This window comes from Corvus hawaiiensis, chromosome 4 (genome assembly GCF_020740725.1).
Source record: "Corvus hawaiiensis isolate bCorHaw1 chromosome 4, bCorHaw1.pri.cur, whole genome shotgun sequence".
In the NCBI taxonomy this organism is placed as follows: Eukaryota; Metazoa; Chordata; class Aves; order Passeriformes; family Corvidae; genus Corvus; species Corvus hawaiiensis.
In genome coordinates this window covers 39,990,049-40,009,059 of record NC_063216.1, presented here as the reverse complement: position 1 = coordinate 40,009,059, position 19,011 = coordinate 39,990,049, and positions in this window count along the sequence as shown.

Sequence of the window (19,011 nt, the reverse complement as noted above, 5' to 3'; positions counted from 1 at the left end):
GCTCTAGTTTCATTTGGTTCCTATGAAACATGTGTTCTTCATTTATTTTACATGTACTTTAAAGTATTCTGACAAATTGCTTATAGGGACTTACAGATGTTTTTCATGATTTGTGGTTGTACTTGGTAGCAGTACAGGGAGCACTGTGATAAATCGACATTATAAAGTCATAATCTTGTATAATCTTATATCCATAATGGTGGAATATCTGGAGGAAAAGGCTAAGCCTTACACATCATAGAGATGAACTCCAGAAGTTCTAAATGTGCTTAAGTGTTTTCTGCCTTTTATAAAATACTTAATGGTGAAGAATCCTATATACTCCTTTAGGGGATGTGCCTACGGTTACACTGCAGATTACACTGCATTCAGTAACCTGCTTGTCTGACAACTTAGTAAGAGACTAGAAAATGTGACTCTCTTTTCTTCATGAAAAGTAATTCAAGTACTTTACTGTACAGTTTGACATAAGCAATCCAATGCATGCTACCTCGACACATTTTGTGTCATCTCCAGGGTAAAAGACAATATTCAGCATAAACTGGCCACAGCTCAGAAGCTACATGGTCAGGGAAAGAAGTATCTTCAAGCAATTCTCTCCAAGTACTGGCTTTCAATATAAACACAGCAGTAGTTTGAACCTTCCTGTGTGTCTGCCAATGCTTTACAGGGATAGGGGAGAATCTATGCATCAAGAAATTCCTCCAGACCTCAGTTCAGTTATGAATGAAGAATTTCCACATAGTCTCTTGTCTTCCATCCCTCCATCTCTTATGAAATGACACCTATGGTGGTGCTACTGACAGCATTGCAGAGCTGGAGTCAAGCAGAATTTGTCCAATTGCTATTTTAAGAATATATTTATATATATGAAGCAGCACATCAATTCATTTTTAATGTCACCACTTTATTTTCTACAAATTCTTGGCACTACTAATATAGCAAGAGCGTACTCTGCCAAAATTAGAAATGGAACAAATAAAAATTGGAGAAAAATTCAGAAATTCTGCAGAATTATTAAAATCGTATTGAAACTAGGTCACACTATTAAATTATCTGGGAAATTTCTAGAGACTGATATGTCTGCATACAGAGAAGAAGCAGTATTTATGTATATATATTTATAGCCAGTTCTGCTGGACATCATTACAAGAGGCTACTGTCAGTGCCCTTAAGAAACTGACTTGTTCAGGTCACAAAGGTAACAGAAAGACAGCAGAACATTAAGTTCATGTTGAATTTAAAGCACTTCTTAAATTGTCAAAAGAGTTGATAAAAATAATTGTGAGTTCAATTGTAATTTTACTGCATATGTGGAGCTATTCAGTAATTTGATTTCATAGCATTACATAAAAGATTAATAATGTGAATTAATCTGCGTAACACCATCTATATATTTCTGCAATACAGAGTATGTTCATAAGGAGTTACTAAGAAAAAGCAGCAGAGAGGAATGAGTCAATCGTATTTCATAATAAGGTAGCATGATAGGGAGATTTCTTGGCTGCATACAGAAATTAAAGAGCATCCTAGATATGGATATAAATTTGCAGAGATTCAGGACACAAAGCCCTGTGAATTCTGTGAACAGATTTTCTGAAAATGTTTTAACAGCAGATGAAAATAAAATTTGAGAAGTACCTGTTTCAGAGGGTAACCTGTTAAGCATAACACGAGGTCATTGTCTATGTGTGGAAATATACAGAAAAATAGATTCAAAATAATTTTTCTTGTAAGATCTATGAAAAATATTCAATTAGCCCCTGGTTTAGGGGATATACATATGGTGATAATGAGTTCAGGGTCATTTTATAATTAAGTTATGTGCCCATTCAGTGCTGCAAAATCTGTAGTGCATTGAATACAGTAGATTGTAGCTGGAAATCATTGACACGAAGCACTGAACATGTCTTTGTCAGTTTTGATTGTAAGGAAATGAGTCAGAGAAAATGTGCTGAAAGGTGATGCTCTGTTTCAACCATTTCCCTGTGACTGTTGTGTCACCACTCTATGTACGGTGTCAAAAAAACTGAGTCCTCCCAACGTTGTTCTCCATCTTTTATTCTCTTTTCTAATGTTGTGTTTCTTGTATGTGACTATATTAGAAGGAATTGTAAATGTAGTATGGGTCATCTGAATTCCAATACTGCAGGCATGATCTGCAGGTAGTGGTCTTACAGGTGTGTAGTGGTCATACTTCAAACATTCTCTCCATCTCTTTCCTATGAGTTGATTTCCAGATGACATCACAGAATATCAGCTGCATTTTTGCTCTGACTCCAGTTCAATACATTTTCTGCCCCGTCCTCTCTGTGGCTATTATTACAAGGCAAGTGCAAATCTACTTCTGTGATTCCAGAGCTGAGCTATGTTACCAGAGGCACATCTTTGCAGCATCAGCTCTGTATACAATTGTAAGGGTAAGCTGGTTTCCTACCCAGAAGTTCCTCTTACTGCTCTAATAAATTCTGGTATAAATTTTAGCACTGGTCATTGTTCAGTGTGAGCTGAAGGAAGCAGGATGGATTCAGCGTTCAATATTTTGCATGGTGATTCTCTTCTCCCAATAACTTTTCCCAAACAATGCTGAACTAATTACTTATTTTAATTGTTTCTTCTCACAGCTCCCTTATCATGTAGGCCCTTTCTCAGATTCTACTATGTAAACAAAACTGAAAATCAATGGCTTTTCACCACTGAGTAACAATGTATGACACATTTCATAGATCCCACATCATCAGGCAGCTTGCAATGAAGCTGTGAGTCTGTATTTCGGTTGAAAGACAACATTTAGAAGGTTTCAGATATATTTGGATCATCTTACTCTGCTTGTTGATTGGTGTTACCAGGGTGATCTTTTTGTAGGATGACAGCTGCACCCAGCTATCCACTGTAATCATGAGTAAACCGTTCCAGTGCTCTTTACAGTCAATACTGTGAGAGCTGGGGGAAGTTTTACAAGGATGTTCCCAAAATATTTTGGAGGCGATGGAGTTCTGAATGATATAAAAAGAATGCTTGGATACTGGAAACCTAATATGCAGCTAAAGCTGTACCATTCACAGTTGCATTCCATGAAGCCTGCTGAACAGGGGGTGTGTCCTAGAACACACAGAGCATTTTTGGGACAATGTAACACAGCCCTTGAGCTGAGTAATGCGCGGTGCAGGGAACTCCTGCCATGCATGCAGGAATGCATTTGAATAAGCTTTACCATAAAATATCCCTCACTTACTTGAAAAACACAAATGCAGGTAACACCTATTATGACAGCTGGTAACATCCTTTGTGATTCAGCTTAGTGATAGGAACCAAAGGACTCTATTTAGATAAATACTTTGACACCACAAGTGTAGAACATGGACAGACGGTATATAGACAAGGAAGATTTTCTTCCACTCATGGAGACACAAGCATATAAGTAATTAAACCTGTATGTCCCTCTCTTTCCCTCAGTCTGCTATCTGCACGTGCTCACCAGTTGGGAATAATATTCATTCACAAAAAATGGCGTTCATTCACTTTTAATTTGATTCCTATATTGGTAATCCTTTTCTCAGAATCCAGCATAAAGCAGTTACAGAATGGTGTCTTTTCATCTATCAGCCTTCTGTTTGGATTCACCATAGCTCCATCTAACTATTTTTCTTACAGAATTCTACTAATTCTCTGTCAGTATTACAGAGACAATGCACAGAGTGTGAATCTGGGCTTGCAGATTGTGCGCAGAATTCTTCACTGAGCTGTACTAGCACAATACTGCACTCCAGGTCCAGGCAAGGAAATGACCTGAGGAGAGTGGCTGCCTAGCATGTAATCCTACCCCCTTTGAGAGCAGGATAGTTATCTGACAATGCACTGTCCCATTCAGGGAGTACAGAAAATGTTCTCAAAGCTGTCTGACATTTATATGTAGGAGTTTAATCTGAACCTTTCTCTGCTAAGGATAAACAAGAAAATTCAGGACTGTCATTGTCAGCAACCCATCTTTGCTGCTTAGGACACCAAGAAGGAAACCTCTTGTTTAACTGGTATTAATAGTGCTTTTAACTTACAAAGACTTACTGTCTTCTTCATGGTTTGCACTTAAAGTGCACTTACATTTTGACATATTTCTGTCCTTTACATCTTTTTTTTTCTCTTTCAAAGTGGGAATTTGAACATACGACTTTTAAATAGTTACAGGTCGCCTCAGGAAAATACTGAGCTGTCCTGATAAAACAGCCATTAAGAAGATTTTTTGATAAAAATTGTTCTATAATAATGGACAGATTATTGTAATCACTAAAAAATACTCCTATACCCTGTGGGGTGGCCATTATTGTAAGGACATACCTAGTAAATATCCTGCACACCAAGAGTGTGACTGAATGCTCATGAAGGCAGATACATTAATCACTTCTTGATTTTCCCATTCTTTTTGCCCTTCCAATTCTTCTTACCCTATCCTGGCACTCCTAAGCAGGTTTTGGGGACATATCAGGTTGCTGGTTAGTGGTGATTAATGCATCAGCTATATTAACTCTGTCAAAATTTAATGAGTCAAACATTCCTCCCCTTCATACTGGTGTGCTCTCTCTGAAACCAGAAGGGATCCCTGGCTTCACTACCAGTGCCAGCTGGCAGTCAGAGAAAGATCGTCCTCTGCTAATGTGGGAGAAAATCTGTTCTTAGTTCCACGTTTTCACAGACTGCGCATATCTGAAACAGATCACTTAATTTCTGTATAAAATATACCTGTAAAACCTTTTTTCCTGATGCTTATGTGTCCTATGTATTTGTATTTGAAAGCTCTGTGGGAAAGCAATTTCTCCCCAAATGTCTTTGTGCACCTTCTATCACAACTAAGAACAACATTAGAGTAATAAATTCTTTCTCTATCTCAAACCACACAAATGGCTAGAAGATTGTCAAGAGTCACTATGGATGGCAGCACTGCAACATAGTGTTCATGCTTTGCTTAGCCTTTATCATCCCTTCAGTTTGCTTGTCTTGACAAGGAAGAGCTAGTGGTAGGCAGTGGCTCTCAAGATGAAGGGCATTAGCTAAGAGAGATTTTGCATAAAGCTAACTTCATCTTTCTAGAAAGATTCCAAATGAACATTTCAGAAGTACAGCAGGTAGTTGTCACACAAGGCATCTTCCTTCTTTTTCAGTCCTTGGGAAAAAATCTCCCAGATCTGTATCTGGAATACTAGAAGAATTACAAGAATTAACTGAAGATGCAAGCACTTTTTCTGCTGTGTGATCATAGTTATGATATATCACATCCACACATCCTTTATTATGTATGCATGCACAAACAGAGACTCAAGCTCTTGAAACTAAAAGCACATCCAAATCAGTCAGGTCAGGTGTGACTAGCTTGCTTGGTGACCATTAAGACTATGGAATCTACAGAAGTAATTGATTCTGATTTTAGAAATAAACTTTGGGCTGTCATTTTTTCTGGTTCTCCAAAACCAGAAAAAATGTTCAGCAGTATCTTTAAGTAGACTTTGTGAAACAAAATTTCTCCAACAGCTGAAAGAAGGAGAATGCTTCCATTGAGATAAAACGAACAAAAAAGTTTCAAAATGGACAGCTGGTGTCAATTCCAGAAGGATTTAAAACTTAGACATGAGCTTGAAAAAACCATGCTAATTGAGCCAATATCTGGATGAAAAGAACTTTGTATTTAGCAAAAGTACATTGAATAATGCGTTTGAAACACGAGTATTAAAATCTTTAGGATAAAAGAATACTGTATTAATTAAATACAGAAATACTATATTCCATTGGTATCCAACATAATATGATGTGTTTTGCTTTTTCCTAAGAGAAATTCCAAATAAAAGTCAGAGTTCAGTGTTTTGATGAACTTGACTAAAAAGTTAATCTTTCAAAGATGTAAACCTGTGATAAAGACTTCATGGTTTTATTTCTAAGAGAATACAAATCAAATTAAAAGAGATTTTCTATTACTATTTCTATTATAAAATAAGCCTTTGTAATCTACATAGGGTATTTTCAATCACATTTAGGAAATCAATACAGTGTATACTGTAGAAGAAATACCTATAATTCTTTCTGGAGATGGACTGCAAGAGTAATTTTAGGCTTTGTATTTCAGCAGAGGCTAGCCTTGTGCTGCACATAGGTCACACACAATTCAAATAAAGTTTCCGTGCCAAAGACATAGTGCATGACTGGCAGTGATGGTCTGCTGGCATTGCTGGGTAATCCAAACCCTGCCTTCGGGAGGAAGTGAGTCAGGGGAAGCTGTTGAGGCCAACAGCATCAGAATAGTCCAGGCACTCAGCCCAGTCATGTTCCACAAAGAAGCAGTGAGATCAGAGGACAACCAAGGCAATCTCCTGCATTCCAGCCTTTCCAAATGAGTGCTCTTCTCCTGCTTCCCTGTGTACCAGAAACACTGGTGGCTCTTGCGCACAGGAAGTTTTCAGTATGCAGACCAGGTAGATTACAATCTGCTTCATATTCCACGGACTGTTTCTTTTTTTGTCGGAGTTTTGGTTTTTTTTTAACTGAAGGTCAAAGAGAAAGGTATTGAGAAAGGAGCAATGACATAAAGCAGGAATTGGGTTGTGTTAGAGAATTTCAAGGACATTTAAATGTTACAGAGCTTAACTCTTGGACAGAATCCTTAGCTGACAGGCAAGTGCTCAAACTCAAAGCACATAGAAAAATAGCAACTTAAGAAAGGCATTCTCAGAAACTATGAACGAGACTTAGGAAAAAACAAGGACCGATGATATAGATAAAAACTGTTGTCTAATTCAACTGGAATTGCCAATTCTGATGTCCCCCTCCAAAAATAATCCAGAAGTAAACCACTAGGCTTGTATTTTAAACACTCAAATAATACACTGATTTACTTTCATCCTCTTCTTTATTCAGAACGGGGAACAATTTATCCTTGTTTATCACATCCCAGGGAATCATCATACTGGGAAATCATGTATGCACTATCTGTCTTGCTGGGCCATTTTCAAGAATATTCAGATATTCCTTTAGAAAGGGATGTAGCCTGAGGGGGGCAGGCTCTTACATGAAATGTGGAAGGCAGCTGTTCAAATCCCAAAGTACAGTAATAAAAAAAATTACAGGAGCCTGGCTGGATCTTCTCCCTTCCTGCAAGAGCACTGATGCCTTGACTGCTTTTCTTCTTCTACCTTTAATGATCCTCAGTTATCCCTAACAAAGTAGAATTCTTCATAATAAGAAACAATTATAATATATTTCATGGCAAAATAGGGAAAAAAGGAATCTCATTGTCCCATAGTCTGCGTATTTTGCTTGAAAGCAACATCCCCTCTAGCAGAAGTTGATATTGCTGCTTCTCTGCAGCCAAGCTATCTGGGTTTTTCTTTCTATCAGGAGACTGACATAAATCTGCCTAATTATACCTAATTGCATGTATTTGTTTCTATCCATATAAACACCAGCATCAGTTTACTCTGTTCCTCTTTGCAGCAGTGTTTACTGCTTGCTTGATCACTGCCAGCACTTTCCCTTGACTTTTCTATCCCCTTTATCACCACATTCATTCAACATTTACACAATGTTTCTAAGCACCTCATGATTCTTTGTAGCCTTTCATCTTCCCATTCTGTGCTTTCTATAGCTGTACCAGCTGTATCAGTTTTGAGATGCAGTGCAGCCCCTGAAAATGGACATGGAATTGCAGCTAAGTCTTCCCAGCCTGGAACAGGAGGGAAAGACTACCTCATGTGCCTCTGACTTGTTTGCATGTCCTAGAGGCATGTGTGATGTTCTTTTCTGAACAGCATGACATATATCCATCTTACGACTCACTGTAACTATCAGTTTCCTTCTTCTGTAGAATTACCACCTAGCCAGGTACTCAGTTTGTATTTCTGCAGTGATCTGGCTCCCTGAAGTGCTCATTTGTGCACTTGTCCTTGTCGAATTGAGGTCATGAACAATTTGAAATCTACAGAAGTCCTCCAAAAGGTGATAATTCAAGGTGTCTCTGTGATATCTGCAAACTTGATGAACATATTTTCAATTCTACCAGATGAGTTATTAATTAAAATCAAAGTTCCTAGAGCAGAACTCTGGGAAGTCCCTCATTTGAGAGCTCTGCTTTGATGAGCTTGCAAAGAGTTGAACACCCATAGGAGTTTCATTTTATAGTCTTCATTTTCATAGTGTTCACATGAGGATGTCATGTGAAAATGTAGAGAAAACTTCATTTAAATCAAGTGTTTTCTGCTTATTCTCCTTATATTCTTCTATATTTCTGCTTATTCCATAACCACCTATTATGGTAGGGCAAAAAATCGATTTGGCACAGCTTACTCTTGAATATTTTTTAACAGGAACAAAACTACTCTGTGTTGGCATTATTCACCCCTTTGTATTCTTATAGGTGTACACAAATATTGTATCATTTTCCAGTATTTTCACAGAAACTTGGGCTGAACTTCTCATCTACAAGTCCTTCTGTTTCTGCATTACATTTGCCCATCTATACACCTCTGCAAGCTCACTCATCCACCAGTAGTTCTCAAAGACATCAGGAAATGGGACTGAGATCATTTCAGGCAATTCTCTAATTACACTGAGGCCAAACCAGTTTTAACATGTAAGTTAATCTAATAATTTTACCTCTTGGTTTTCCTGTCCTGTCCTGTCTCCTTCTACTTTTGTCATTAGTGCTAATAATTTTGTTAACCAGCTAATTGCACTTCATTTTTTAATTGTGTTTTGAATTGACGGAGGCATTAAGCACAGCATCATCTGTTAATGGCTTTCTCTCTGTTTAGGTTCCCTTTGTTCTCTTGATATTGCAAACCTTAATAGAAGTTTCTTCTTAATTTTTATGACTTTTGATATTGATTTCTTGATTTGTCCCTTGCCTTTCTGATTCTGTCCTTATGTGTCTGTGCTATCCTTTCTTTCCCAACCTTTCTTCCTGTGTTGTTTATGACTGCTCTTCCTCAGGTTTCAAATAGAGTATTAGAATAACGTAGGCTGGAAAGGACCTGTGGAGGTCATCTAACCCAGGTCCAACTCCAAAGTTTGATTAGGTTACTCAGGGTCTTGGTATGTTAAGATGGCCATTTATCTTGTGGCTTCACTAAGAGGTAGTTACAGTCTCATCAAGAATGACAAGTAAGTCCTGAACTGCCACATAAAATGCCCCAGTAGAAGTTGTGTTTGAAGTTCAATCTAGAGAGTGTGTTCTGAGTCCATCTGTTCTAGGTCCTGTCAATATGTCAGCACACGAAAAATAATGCACCTAACTGCTCTGCCGAGCCAACAGTGAGTGATTTCTGCATACATCCAGAAGATCCTGTTTAGGTACCTCTGGAAATTACTGATGAAAAATGCAGCACATATACCTTTCCAGATATCTCTAAGGTCTTGCAGCAAGGCCTGAAAATACACGTGAATTTAGGCACTCAAATTGGAGCACAGGCACATAAATCCCATGTGGAAACAGGCCCTTGATGTCATTAGTGCTAATTGGCATGTGCTAGCATATGCAATTCCTGATGTCTCTTGGCAGCTCTGAGACCCTTCTCATGGCTAGTCCAAGAAGGATTATCTATCTAGATTTCCCTTCAATGGCTTGTCCTTTGGGACTCAATCCTGCAAGCCCTATCAGATGTAAGTAATTGCAAAAAATACTTCGGGAGGTGAGACACTTTTGGGATGTTCAGAAAGGGATTAGATAAATTCATGGGCAACATGTCTGTAAACAGATACTAACAGAAGTAGGCAGGGATGTGCTCTGTAACACAGAAAATTGGAAGAGTCACACTCATCCATTAATTATTTCTGTAAGCTCACTGTGTCCAAGAGCAGGTGTGTGGATGATGGACATAGACTATACATGACTGGTCTGATGGCTTATATATGTAAAAGGAAGCCATTTGGTTCAGGTCAATAGTTGCTATCACATGTTAATTCTTATGGCAAAAAGGAATGTAAGGATGGCCGAAATTAATCCAGTCTGTTCTTCCTAGTACTGCATTTGCTCAGGTACAACAGGGTTAAGATCATGAAGATCTGACCTAGGATGCCACCCTGCTGAACCAATGCTAATAAACTGGTCAAGTAGTGCTATGCAGGACAATGAGAACTTGGCAAGTCATAATGCAAACTCTTCCAGAAGTATCTGTTATGCATCTCTCATCTTCACCATAGTTCAGCAAGACTGTTTGTTGGGATCAGCAGTGTGCACTGACAGCTCAAACGAAAAAGCTGTTGGTATAACTTGGACTCTTCAGATGAAAATAAATTCTGTTATCAGATACTATAAAGTTGCAAATAAATCACAAAGAATCACATTTCTGCCTGAGGTATTTTTGATTAAAATAATGTCAAAGTATTTCAAACCAAAAGCTATCGCAATCAGAAATCTAATTCCTTCCAAGAGCTTGGTACAGTTGATATGACCATTCTAGATCATGGTTTACTTAGAATTTTTGGAGCAATGGAGAAGTGAAATCAAGTAGTTTGACTAACTTTAGTCTCATTTACCTCTCTATATACACGAGTTTGAGTCACAGGCATGACTGTTGTTCTCTGCATGCATGCAGTTCTTGAATGTGCTATACCTAAGGTGACTCAGTGACTTTTTTCAGAAATAAAAATGCAGCTATAATTTCTTTTTTATTAGATAGCTCATGTTGGTCAGGAAAAGAATTATTTGATCACATCAGGCAGTTCTCTACTGATTGCCTGACTTTCAGTTCAGGGACATTGTGAGCACATACTTATCTTCTGTCAGAGAATATCATACATCTCAAGAAAGTGACATTGCTTTTTTCTAGTCTCTTATTTTCTTCTCTTACTTCAGATACATGACTTCACAAGCAGCCTAGCAGTTCCAAAAAATGCTAAGCAAGTTCACTGTTAACTGAATCAGGGCATAAATACAGTACTGAACAGCTGGAATTCTGGAAAATAGTTTATGTGAAGTGTCACAAAATTCCTGGGACCATGGAAACGTCAAATTTGAGATGCTTGACCGAGAAAGCTCCACAATGAGAGATGATAATCCGAGCCTCTGCAGATTCTTTATTGTTTATAAACTGTTGCTGCTGCCTGTGTAAAATCAACTTCAGCAAAGACACATCCTCTGCTTGGAAAGAAAGCTAAATATCAGCATCCATGTGGCATTGATGCTGCTTGAGTCTGCTCACACACTGCTTTTCAGCCAATATAATGAATAATACAGTTTGTAAAGATGGTGCCAATTGTGTGACCATTTAATAACTCCTTATTCCATTAAATACTCAGGCCTAGCATCAGCTGGATCAAGACTATATATATATATATATGTATCTATATAAAGTCTTTCTGTAAACTGACATGACTTTTGGATCCAAAAGGACCAATCCTAGTGATCCAGAACCTTCAGAGGGCTCTCTTCTCCAAAATAAATTTCAATTAATTAACTATTTACTAATTCATTGGCAATCTTTCTTGGTAATTCCTCATTAATTACATTGAAACCTTGGATGCTGGTTTCTCATTCTCTTGTAATAATGAAAAGTAATTTCCTTGGGAAAAAAAAAAACTAGAAAAAGTGTCTTTAAGGCTTCTCATAATGTCAGGTTCTTCACCATAATATTCTTGAGAGTTAGTATATTGTACAGCATGGATTTTGCAGCTTGAAAGATGATAAAAGATTAAATCTTCACGGTGAATCTGCATCAGAGACAACATATTTTTTTACCCATGTTCCTGCTAATGGTCATTCCTGTAAATGTTTCAGAGCCTTTGTATTCTTCACTGTGTGTCTTCCAAATACAGCACAGTTTGTTTATCCTGTTGTTAAATACTTGTTTTATTCTTGCAGATGAGAGCCATTGTTAGGTGATTCTGTTTCATACTGTTGAGTGTGCTCAACTGACCTTGTAGGAGCAGCACTTAGAATCTTTACATTGCTTTAAAATAAACACTGATGCTGTTCACCACAGTCAAAGCAGAAATGTGGATAATTTTGTATTGTCCAATGAATGCTAATTAGGTTTAATTTTCAGTGTTTGCACCAACAACTTTATCAGAGATGGTCATATTCTTTATTGTGATGACCAGTTCAGTTTGATTACTTCTTCTCCTGTAGTAGTTTGCAGATGGAAATTCAGTCTTGTGTATCTTTTATTTAATTCAACTTACCCTGATTCCTCAAAGAAAGACATGGTTTGCTGATGACAGCAATGTGAATGCAAGAAGAAAGCAATCTGTGATTAGCTATGCCCTTCAGACTGCCTCTCTCTGTAAGCACAACTGCTCTCATTACCCCTTGCTCACCATTTAATTTGCAACTTGCTAATTAATATGGCTGCAAGCACCGATTCTGAAAGAAATGGAAAATAAGGTGCAGTTACATGAACTGGTAAATGCCATGGTCTGAACTCATCTAATTCTAACTCTTCCCTTTTCAAATATCATCCAGTTTCAGAAACCAGCTGCAGACACTACTGGAAAGCTAGAGCTGTTTCACTATGGCTGTTCCAAGCTGAAGGCAGTAGTTTCAATACAAAGTTTTTACAATTAATTGTATTACCCCAAAATTATGTCTATAATCTATACTTGCTCATCTCACTTAAACACTGGACTTCTAAGAAGTCCAAAGCACTCAGCAACTCCCACTGAACAGCACATGACTAAGCTACTAGGTATGGACCTATCAAAATAAAATTAATTTATTATTGGTCATACGGAGTTTATTTAGGAATTGCTAGTGAACAATAACTTAAGTATATTCTATTTCTTAGTTATTATAGTAGTCACTAATACTTCAAAGTAATAATTGTAAAGCATACACTTCCAGGCAAACACTTCTATTAGGCTGCTCTAATACATGAATGTTATTCACAAATAATGACACAACAGGTTGACAGATTCTGGTATAAGCCAGCTGGTTTACACTTCACAAAAAAAAATTTTCTCACGATTTTCTCTGAGTCTAAACATAGCTATAAGTTGTCAGTTACTGGTTTCAAAACATAGATCTAAGATTACTTTGTCAGGGTGGTTTATCTAATCAGAATAGAATATGTTTCTTCTTCTAAACTTTTCCTCAGTGTTTAATTTTCAAATTGCCCCAAAAATATAATCAATACACTTTCTCAAAAACTCCACAAGCTTACATCGATTCAGTTGAAGCCTTATTTTGGATGATTTTTTTCTGGCCAAGAAGGCATCTGGCAATCTTTTAGTCTGTGCAGTTTCTCTGAAATGTTGTCCAGAGCAGTCTAGTGAAAAATTAAATACAAGTGGATTTTCGGCATGCTTTTTTGAAATCTGATTAGAATGTGAAGGTTAAGACCCATTTTGTGATATGGAATCTCTGAGTACTACACCACTTTCATTCCTGTCTTTGTTTATATTTTATGAATTGCATAGGGAAGGAAGAGTATCAGCTCAACCAAGGTTCTTTCCATACCTTGAGAAATGTCATGTACTCTTTTAGGAGAGACCATAAGACTACTTTGGATTTTGGAATATCACCAGGGTGTTTTAACATGGTACAGAAGTAGTTATCAGAGCCATCTACTTATTTCAAAAAACTCAAAAAATAAATTTGCAGATTTTTTATTGTTCCATGTACCCATGTCATATTCAAGAAACCATGTTAAAACCTCTATATCCCAGTGTATTTTAATATGTTTCTGAGCCTTCAGGAATACCAAAGCAAATAAAACCTTAGTATATAAACATGCAGAAGTTATAAAGTGAAATGATGAGACATGAACAGAGCACAGAGGCGAAGGAATACAGTACAGACTGTTGTATTCCTTGGAGCGGCAGATCACAGGTAACCAACCTTGTATATGAGCATGTACCTTAGATGTCACACAGACGAATAACTGAGTGACCTTCACAGCCTAAAAAAGTTTTGCAGCTGTGCAATAAGTTTCTGTAACAACAGGATACAATATTCAAGGTCATTACTGCTATTTAATACAGTGCAAATTTCTTTCCAGATGACTTTATCTTAATAGCTTCTATTTTCCAAAAACAGCAGCTATTTTCCTTTTGAAAGAAAGGAAATATCATTTGGCATAATCATTTTGTGGTTTCGTGGTGTGCTGTTTTAAACAATCCCTATGTTACTGCTAAGGAGGGAATTGTGTGCATTCATTACTCTCAGTGCATCTCCAGAGCTTCCACTTCCTAGCCACTATCATTCCAGTTTTCCATGAAGGTCCATGGCTCTGCAAAAAATCCTTGTGAGGCCCAGAGCAGTAAGCTGTCGTTTTTCCACAGTCTGAGCACTAAACTCTTCTTTTGTACATAGACAGCAGGGATGTGATCAGCCAGTGCTGGATGCAGAAGCTACCCCTTCACATACCCTTTTCTTCCTTTCACTTGCAGAATTATGGTTTGACTATTGCCCTCTTGACTGAGATTATGTTTAGATGCCACAGTCATCATGTTCAGAAACAACATGGTGTGAAAATGCATTTTACGCTTCCAGCAGTTTGTAGTGTAAAGAGACAAATCAGCATATACTTTAAAAATAGCCTTTCATGTAACTACAAAAAGCATGGTAACAAGTGATTGTACAACACACAATGTGTCTTGTACTCATGTCACATTTCATGTTCCCTGCATTTTTCCTAATCACAAGTAGAAGACATCTGCCATTATTACTCCTTTTCTTCCTGCAAGGAATCCCTGCTTGAGGATAGAACCATAGAAAATCCTTGTCCCAGCCAGCAACAGTGCAATGGGCCTCCAGTTTCTGATAGGCACTCCCTCCTCCCCAGGAAATCGTCTTGTAGTAAAATAAATGTGTTTGTGCAGTGGTGACTATTTGTCACTGTAGACCCTGACACAGGCATTAAAGCATCTGCCATTTAGAACTGTGTCTCATAACTGGCCAACATGAGAGCTGCAATGAAACCCTATCTTACCATATTGAACTGGAGAAGTCTGTTTAGTTAGCAAGGTTGCACCTCTCAGATACTAACAGGACTGTAACTGATATGAACACTAAAGTCCATATCCAATCAAAGGCAAACAGCAATAATTTGGAACAGCTATAACAGTCAAGACCTCTGTGAATAAGAATTTTTAAGTCTTCCCCTAAAAAGATTGTAAATTTTCACAAAGTTCTCTTTTCCAGGTCTCTACCTTTCTGGCTCCCCAGCTCCAGAGCATATACTACTACACTGCTCACTACTCTATTTGTAAAACTTGCATTTGAGGGATGGTTGCTCCCATGTGCTTTTAAATTCTTTAAAGTGTCACATACTTATATACAAGCACTGGCATGTACAGTACACACACACTTCCTCTAATCAGTTCCTAAATCTCCTGTGAGAATGCGTGTGACATAGTGGATATGCAAATAATATCATGCATATCATCAAATAGCAACCTTGGACAAGCAGAATTTGAATAGGGTCAAGTAAACAACAAATTCTAGGTAAACAAAAGTCAGATAAGTCTAACAACATACATAAATTACCATCAAGAATTAAAGCTGGCCTGTGTTATCCCTACAGACCTATGTGAAATTCAGTTTAAGGCAAGAAGAGCTAATGGAATTCAGCTGAGAAGTGGTGCTACATACTAAAAGCCATGAAGTTCCATATGCTTTGTTCCAGTACCAGGAATTATGCTTCCATGAATGTCAGAAAGGTTCTTTTGCTTAAATTTCCCATAGGTCATTGTCGGCATAAAAAATGTTGGTGCCTCATAGAGCCTCCATTGCCCAGACTTTGAAGAAAACTCATGGCAAATCTCTAATCTTTATTTACCAAACATTTCTGTAATATGTTGTAGATTCAGAAATAGGTACATGCTTTTTAACAGACTACCAATCTTTGGTGCACCAACTCTCCCCTTACACATCTGTCAGCCATTTCAAACATGCTACAAAGTAGATGCTTAAAATATCCTTCTGAAGGGAAAGGAGGGATGAAGTTTCTAATCCTCCATTTGCAATCCTTAGCATAATATTCTATTTCAGCAGCGAATCACACTTGTCTCGTTGCTCCCTAAGAACTGTGACTACAAATGTTAGCAGCTAATATAGGTGAGCCAAGCACAGATCTGTCAAACCTATCAGTGCTGAAGACCCAGCATCCCCTTAACATTTCAGGGTGCCTTCTAACTTAGTTTCTCATGAACAGAACCCAGATGACGCACCCTTGAGAGCACCCTGTCAAGAGTATGGAAAGTGCAGTAAGTTGGGGCTAGTCAGAGATTTGCTCCACAAAGGCATTCCTGTCAAACTGAAATGAGAATGTAAACACATCCTGGGTGAGTATCTGAGTGCACCTACTGACACATCATGAGGAATGACAGACAATTAACCCTCTAACGGCTTAGACTGGTGTCCTAATTATGTTACCACACAGGCTACAAGTGACAACAAAACATGGGTAGTAACACATATTTCTAGACATGCCACCTACCCTTACCTGAACAACCTACTAAACTCATTTGAGAAGGTCTGTGTAAGCTGGAATAGACTGAGAACACAACAAGAGCAAGAGCCTAGAGGTTTTCAGTAGCAAAGAGGTTTTCAGTACTCAAGTGGCTGCCTGGAGACAGTAATGAGGAAAGCATTTTTTCTTTTTTTCTGTTGAGAAATTAGATGAAAAATGCTACAATTTTAAAAGGTGTTATTTTTCCTGTAGGGAAAAGAAAAAGGATGTTAGAAATAGCAATGAGTAGAAGATATAAAGTCAAATGTTAGAGGGATTTCAGAAACATGTTTAGAAGAATATAAACCTTTTGAAAAGACAAAGGCAGAAGAACAACATCCTGTATTAACAATAAAATGTACTGAAAGTTTCTGCTAAGAAAGATGTTGTTGAACATGAGTGTAAAAGGAAGAAGAGGAGAGTAAGAATGCGAACAGAAAGATTTCCATTTCTAAAGTGAAGACAAACTCTGAGAGCCCCATTATGCCCACAGCTGGACCTACACTGGTAACCTGCATTTCATAAATCTGCAAGAAGCAATTTAAGAATCATTATCCTCGTAGCCAAAGTATCTACCCATCTCTCAAATGAGGTATTGTATGAGTAGAATAGGGCTATAACAAGGGCTGAAAATTTCACCTTCACCCAGGTGTGCTTTCACAGTGACACATAGGAATGGATATGATGGATCCTCACTGATTACCAATGCCACTGCAAAGTGCCAAAGAGATCAAAGATTTAAAATGCACTGTGCCTGTGGTTGGAAGAATCTTGAGAATAGTGAAGGAGAAAAAGGAGATATTTGGAATGGTATAAAGTGTTAAGTAGGTCCTAGCTGACAAAACACTTCTCTATAGTTCTCTACTAAATTTCTGCTTAAATATGTCAAGAGTGACCCAGGCAGTTCCAGGCTTATTATTCATCCACAGTTATCCAGAAAAGTTGTATGTGGAAAAGTGAATTTGAAGGGATCTAACTCCTGGAGACCAGCTGTGACTTAAAATGCAGTGCATCTTTCTTGGATTTGGTCATCCTGACCACTTACTGAATTTACAACTCGCTGACTGTCTGAAATACTTCTTTGGTAAGGATAATAGGCCTTGTAGACCAAATACAGCACATCACAGTTATATAAATATGCTGAAAGTGTATTTTCAGTAGAGCTACCACGTGTGGAAGCATGAACAATTGAATAAAGAAGTGGCTTCAGAGTAAGTTTTTCTGTGAGGTTCTATCAAGCGGACTGAAATTACAAGCAGACTTCAGCAGTGATCCTCCTTTCAATTCTATGTCCAGTTATTCTTATTCACATGCTTTTACTTCCTCTTATGTCTTTATGTTTATATCTAACACGATTGGGAATACAAGGCACGAAGAGAAAAAAGGCCACTCCGCTTGACTCAGCTTTGTAATGGAGAACATCTCTGAGGATATTTTGTTCATATGTGCTAGGGCTGTTTTCTAGCTGTGTTATATAAACCAAGGATCTGGAGTGGGAGATACAGCAAAATTCAAGTTTCTGATATGATGGGGAAACTCATTGTGTTCATTCAAATTAAAATTCATTTACAGTTGTTAGGAGTTTTGCTCCTATCAATTAGTCTTACAAAGGACTAATTATGCTGTGCCCACATCACTGCGAGGAACTGAATCTGTTTACTCTGTCACTAAGTGCTGGAAAGAAAGAACTGATTTTGTTTCCTGTTTAAAAAAAAATCTGTTGAAAGCAGCAGGAGCATCTGGCTCCTAAACTTACAGTTTCCCAACTTGCTGAGTTCTCTTAAAGCTCTTGAAAGGCCAACAACAATTTGGTAATTATCTTTCTCCTTTAAACTAAATTTTCATTTGTACACCTTACCAATAGACTGATCTCGTCTCTCTTGTTCCAAATATTCCCAGAGTAGTATTGAAGAAGCAAAAGATTAAAAGGAAAAAAATGAGGGTAGTAAATGTGAAAAAAAAATTTAAACAATCAGCACTCTTTTGGTTTGTGGCATTTGGGGGTTTTTTGTTTGTTGAGGGGTTTGTTTGTGTTTGGTTGGTTGGTTTTTGTTGTTGCTGCTTTGGGGTTTTTTATTACTACCATTATTAATGCTATGGGACAGAGACCCCTGTAATACCTGAAAGCATGTAAAGGGGTAGCTTCTCTGTGGACAGTTAGCAAATTAAATCAGAGACACAAGGGATGGGTAAAGGTCAACATTATATCCCTCTTTAAAGGTAGAAAATTAAATCACAGGAAAAGTGAGTGGCTGGTCAAAGGTCAAACAGAAAGCAAGTTGCAAAACATGGAAACTGAGAAACTGTTTCTTATGGTCAGTGCCTTAACTGCCAGACTGCCTTTTCTTTAATCTGAAGAGGGAAAAAAACCTCAGTGGTGGAATAGTATGAAAATTAGTTTTGCTGAGAACAGTCTGAATTTCTCTGTCTCATCCAAAACTGGATATTGTTCTGCCTCATTAAAGCAGAAATGAGATCCACTCCAACAACACTGATGTGGTGAAAACAAAACTACAACTACTCTTAGTGCTAAAGATTTTTGTACTCCAAAAAATTGGTTTGCAGTTTTGGAGACCCAGTCAAG